We start from the raw sequence: 6,260 nt of genomic DNA, 5'->3' as shown, positions 1-6,260 counted from the left end.
GTTCAGCAGTCAACGGAGCGTAAATACGCTCGTTCGGCAAGAAGTCAGCAGGTCGCGCCGGAAAATTGTGTATTCGTAACATTAAAACAAACGTCATGATACAATGTGAACGACAGTTACAAAGTGTGGTTCAAGTTCAGGAAGAATGGTAAATCTGACAACGGATTACTGACACTACAGTACTCCCCACCTAGAGCGTCAGGAATAATGAAAGGGAATGACGCTCGATAATGTGACAAAACTCAACGGGTGTGGTCTGCGGAGCAAACAGGAGTCTTGCAGGTTCGGCCAACACGTGTTTGCTTNTGCAGTTGAATTTACACTGAGTGATTCCACCGAGTGATAACATTGTGATGAAGAGAAAAAAATTCCGGATCGCGACGCCAAATGTGATAATTAGAATAGTGGTAAGTATCTTAACTACCGAATGCACGCGTAGTATAGAAGTCCGAATATGGACGAACGAATATCGTATATTCTCGAATATCGCGGGCGTACCATCAATCGCATCGTAAAACAAAGGCATATAAGATACACTAAACAGAACGAATAGAATAGATTCAATGTTCACCACATTTGCCACACGTTGCATGAGCGTTGACCTATTTAGGCTCCTGAGTTTCTTGGGAGTTTACCAAAAGTGAAAACAAGAGGTCGCGCTTTACCGTCAAATTTTCAGGTCATCCTTCACTTGTCATCAACGACAGACCGGCTTAGTATAAATCACGCTTTCAGTCAGACCATGACAGGCAGAAACCTGCAGGGCTGCTACAGTGACAGTCATCCAACGCCATCTTAAAAACATTCCTTAGCAGAACTACACTAGTCGTACACTAGAGCATCTCTTCTGAAAACCATTGGCGAAAAACAAGCATCAGAAGTTAACTGTTAACTGGTCCACGTGATGAGCTATTAGTTTCCGCAAAGGAAGAATGGTGGCTTCAGTGAATTTCATCATCTGTCCTGAGGTACCAGCAGGCGGCCAGGTGAGAACGGTCAATGTCACACCTGTCTGACATCTATTGGACTGTTCTTCTCTGGTCTTAATCATTGGGAAGTGGTTGCGCAACGTGATATTGTCTTAATACAGATAGAATATACTTAAGGATCAAGTCAGTTGGTTTTGAAGTATGATGTCTATAGAGTGCAGGAATTGAGGCTTATCGCCCTTATCATTGTTTGGCTAAGATTCTTGCATTTTCGAGAAACTTGGTATGACAGAGCATTTCGCCTATGACAGAGCCATGAAAGTTTCTCAATTCGTAACGCAAATCGAAGGTGCCATGAGAATTTAGATTTGTCGAATGTACCAGTGAAGCGTCGGTGATGCGATTGAGGCCATGGCTTTACTCAATGCACTTTAAAGCCACGGTCTTTCTAGACAAAGATTATAATTATCTAAATCTGACACCAAACTTTCTTTTGCGCAATTCACTTTGAAGTCTCATTTGTGCCAAAAACAGCTAAGACATCGTTCATTTAAGCTCAGTGATTTTTAACTAATAGATTGCACCTTGTGCAGATGTCGCCCAAGTGGGTTTATCAGGTTCAGAGCATCAAGGCGCCACCGTTTCGGAATACTGTTTCTCCAGCTATTTTGTCGGTCTGTGAGACAAACGTACCGGTAGATCATTATGAGCTTGCTTTTTACCATGGTGTGACGAATTTCGCACTCCAATCACTCATTGAATTATATTGGGGGGTGGCCGAGCGATAATCTCAGACTCCCATATTAAGTTCATAGTATATAAAGCTCTGACCATAAAAAATTCTGGTCTTCCAAACTGGTGGACGGAAGTTGTACGGCAAGTTGTTCTTCAAATAAATGTAAGCACTAGCAATTTTCGACAAACACCGCTGTTTTTCAGCCAGGGTATGAGCCCTAGTAGATGCAACCGACGAGCGTTTGTTCTAAAATTATCTCTACTACCACACTGATTACTTCCTGGACTTACCAGTGAGCATTCAAGGCTTTAATTCAAGGCTGCACAACTGAATATTCAACGGAGGAAATCCATTCTTTTCAGTTTTAGTACAGGAAGCGAACATCCACATAAGAAACCGTCGAATCACAAAGCCCCCTACCTGGCTGGTTGGTCTATTAATTTTCTTCTAACATGAAGGAGAATGGGCCGCTGCTGACGCCTTACATCTTCTTATTTTGCTTACATTTTTCTACTTCCCCCACCTCAATACTAATCTCCATGTGGGCCTATCCGTTAGGATTGACGACCTTGTTTGTCTTGTATTTGTCTTGGTAGCAAAATCTCCTCGTCAGCCGAGGCCGACAGCTTCAAACATCTGGGAAACAATCTTCAAACTTCGGCGCCCGGTTTATTTGGTTGCGTTTAACGATCGCATTCTCAAGTACACAGGAAAATAAGTTGCCCTTACTAACACACCAGAATGTCTTGAAATAGGTGCGTGTCATTTATCGGATAGAATACTTCAGGATCGGGGCATAAAAATAGAGCCAATCGCCTTATCACTATCATCTCGCTTCCAAATGCGCAACACAGGCGATCCAGAGGCCACTGCGACAAGCTGTGCGATAATGCGAGTGAAGCCACTGGGAATTTTGAAATACTAAAATTGTGGGGCATTTATTCATAGGCCACAGCGCTGCCACCAATAGTGTAAAGATGTGGTCAGTGCACCATATACTAGGCCAAAATCCAACTTGGTGTTCTCGGGACAAGTGACCATCATAGTGCGAAGAAGGACAGAGGATGCCAAGTGTCTCGTTACAAGTAGAATCAAGCTGGTCCCATGAATGGGCAATATTGCCGATTCTTTCAGTTTTCTGGGACAGTCTCCTATTCACAAAATAGAAATAACCAGATCGGACAACCACTATTCTACACGATGCTGAGAAGCAATCTCTGTGACGGTGTTGGAAGATTGGTAGCCTGGGTGCATTCATTGGTAATTGATCAGGTGGCTGCTGATCTGTTCACCGAGCTTGGCCTACAGATCAGCAGCCATGTGGCCGATTATCAAAGCTCTGGGAACTGGGACGATGAATGGCGATGACTGTAAAAGATCACGTTCTAACACTTCATCAACTATGTGAAATGCTCAACTGACTGTACGGGCGCGTTCAAGCTGAGTTCAACGTTTATCAACGTTATCCTGATGTCGCTCTCACCAACCAGAACGTCCGCTTCTTTATTTGACAGCATGAGGTCATTGGATCACTCTCGGTCAGCCAGAAACCAAATGTTGTGTGCTACTGACCTTTCTGAAGAAGACAGAGACCCACTCATTGTTACACTGCTTTTGTCTTCTAAAATATTACTGAAAGTGATTCCTAGATAAATCGTTGTCCAGGCGCTAAGCCCTGACTGCCCTTAACAAAAGATGTCGACGGTTTTATATGCGCATTTGTTTGACGAATGAACAGAAGCGGATATCGTGCGCCAAATATATGTCGAAGTAGCTTTACTGGCAATATGTTTTCTGAGATACAGGATGAAACAGCGAAATCACTCTACATTGTCCATCAGTAGAAATGCATTGTTTATTTTATTCATCACCTGAACTCTTCAGGAAAACTTTATACATACATATATCCAAGACACAACTGTTTAAACCTGCTTCTTCTCCGGATTAGGCACCCGGTTCTTGTGCTTGGGACAACTTCTCAAGCGGATCCTTCGGTTTTTTAGTTGCCCGTCATTCGTGGATTCAGCCAGTCAGCTTGGTGCTTTTACTTCTAGCTCAGGAGTTATCGTGCCTGTTTGCTGATATTTTCCACCCCTGGGATTCAGTACCTAAGGAGTAACATGTGGAAGACTGCATTTCACATACCTCGATAAACTACCTCTACATTGCAGTAAGTACGAGGAAGCCGATTCTATCACTCCGTCATAAATGCTTTTGGAAGTTTTTTGGTGCAACTCTCTAATGCTGTTGGGATATCCTAAAACATTTACACGTGGAGTCAATCATACGGAGAGGTCAATGTTTACGCAAGACGTGCTTGCACGCCATGTGCGCACTACCAACGTCAGCGTTCGTAATGCACCGGTTCCGCAGTGAATCGGGTAGAATGACTGTCGTAGTTGCACACGTCCGGAAAAGTGTTATCATTCTACTCTAACCTAACTCCCCGAAACGCAAAGAGGCTCTCCTTGATTCAGCACGGGCTCCCTAATTTGTAGGCAATTTGACTACCTGCAATTAGTTTGGACTTCTTCTAAACTTTCGCAATCCTGTCGGAAGGCCTGAACATGACCGAGTTGCAGATTTCCAAAGATTTACGAGTGACAATTATAAGAGACTCTGGGGAAACACTCCACCACAATTTCTGTCCTGGTATCATCATCGGAGAAAACTTTGTGACTTCACCACAATAATTTTTTTATTCCAACTCCAAGCTTCCGCACTACATTAGATTCCGACTTATTGGTGTTCTTACAAGCCTGAACCCAAGGAATTCACACTGTTCTTCTTTGTATAGTCACACAATCTGACATATTGGTAAATATTGTCAACCGTGTCTTCTGGGTAGTATGGTATCACAATTTCTCTCGGACCAAAGAGAAACACGTTAGCTTTCTATTGGTGGAGGAAATATTTCACAGCTTTGAATGAAACGTTGACTTAGTTAAATGTGGATCCGTCACTTTTGAACTAAGGCGGTGTAATGAGGTCAGGGACTACTACCTATCAGAGGGTTTTGCAGGCACCTACCAATCAGGTATCTTTATTCATTCCTCGTGTACTTTATAAACAAAGACATATGCAATGCTTTAGTCAGAGGCCGCCAGAGACTAGAAATGAAAGTATTCGCAGCCTTCGTCTTTGTTATCATGTCCCTGCATGTTTGTGAGTTACTGGGACTTTTCAGATCGTATCTGCACATTACATTTTATCCGTGCTTTAAAGTATGCTGGAGCTAGGGTATACAACTATCCCAAAAATTTCACCCTGTCAGATTTTTTTTGCCCAAATCTATGTGCAGGCAATTTATTTGATGAGCAGAATAGCATAAATACTATCTGTAATCAACGAAATAAATGTTGTTTTTTTGCATCAGTCCCGATGGATAAGTACACCCGTTAAGATGTCTTAGAGATTTGTAGCCCATATTTTCTCACCTGAGCTGAACAGATTTACCATACCGAAAGAGGATATTTTAAACGCCTTTAGCCTCAGGTTCACAGGACACGAAGAACTTCTAATCCCGGGTTGTCAGTCTGCATGGCAAAGAATGTAAGCAAATGGATGACCCCAAGTTTAATTGCTCCAAACTTTTTCACACGGCTTTGCACGATAGAAAAAAGTGTGAGTCCTACACACGTATTTGGTAAGCTTTACTGACGACGGAAAATTTCGGGTGGCTGATCAGTTTGTTTACATCTCCTTCATTAAGACCTGGCCAAAATCTAAACCTATGGTTTGGTACCGAGGATGCAAAATACTTCGAGTGAAAAATATCCGACGATTCATGAGTAGTCAGTTTATCCGAAAAAGCCAAAAGACGAGTAGGGTGGGTGTTACTCGTAGTCTGTAACCCAGACCATTCAAGCATGTGTACTTGAAAATTCTTTCAGTTGAATTTTGCTTAAGGTGAAGCGTAACTGAAAACATGTCATTTGATTAACTCATAATGAACGAATGTATACAATGATAAGAGTTTATTGAAGCACAGAAAAATATTATAAGTTTTGCTGACTATTCCACTTTGTTTTCCCTCAGCCTTTCAGAGGTAATTTAGGGAGTAAGAAGTCACCACGTAAAAATTTATTTTACAAACCCTCTTAAATAATTTTCTAAGAGAACACTGTAAATCTAATAAACTTACAAATGAAGTTTCATATGTTGAAATTACTTCGGTCGAACAAATACGCTGTAGGGTTCACCGAGTTTTTCTCAACGGGAGCCATAAAACATATCAACCATGACAGGGTATCAATGTGAAAAGCAGGATATTGTTCTTGAGTACTGCGCGGGACAGAACTCAGAATCAAAGAGACAAATGAAACTTCTGTTTGAATTCGTAGAAACGCAAATACGGAAAAGTGCCTGATTTTAATACTGACTGTAGGTTCGCATATTTTGTTTTACTGCGAATTCGCACAGGAATGATAGTTTGCCTGGTAAGCAAAGTCAGCCTGTGCTGAAAAGCCGAGAGGCACTATTCAGTTTCTATCGGAATCATCAACAGTGCGCATCTAACGAAACTCCAAAGAGTTTCACAGTAACATACCTCCGGCTAATCGTTTAAACACTTAAAAATTTGGAGGCACTATTAG

This window comes from Opisthorchis viverrini, assembly GCF_000715545.1.
Source record: "Opisthorchis viverrini unplaced genomic scaffold opera_v5_2, whole genome shotgun sequence".
Classification (NCBI taxonomy): Eukaryota; Metazoa; Platyhelminthes; class Trematoda; order Opisthorchiida; family Opisthorchiidae; genus Opisthorchis; species Opisthorchis viverrini.
Note: the sequence above shows the minus strand (reverse complement) of the source record.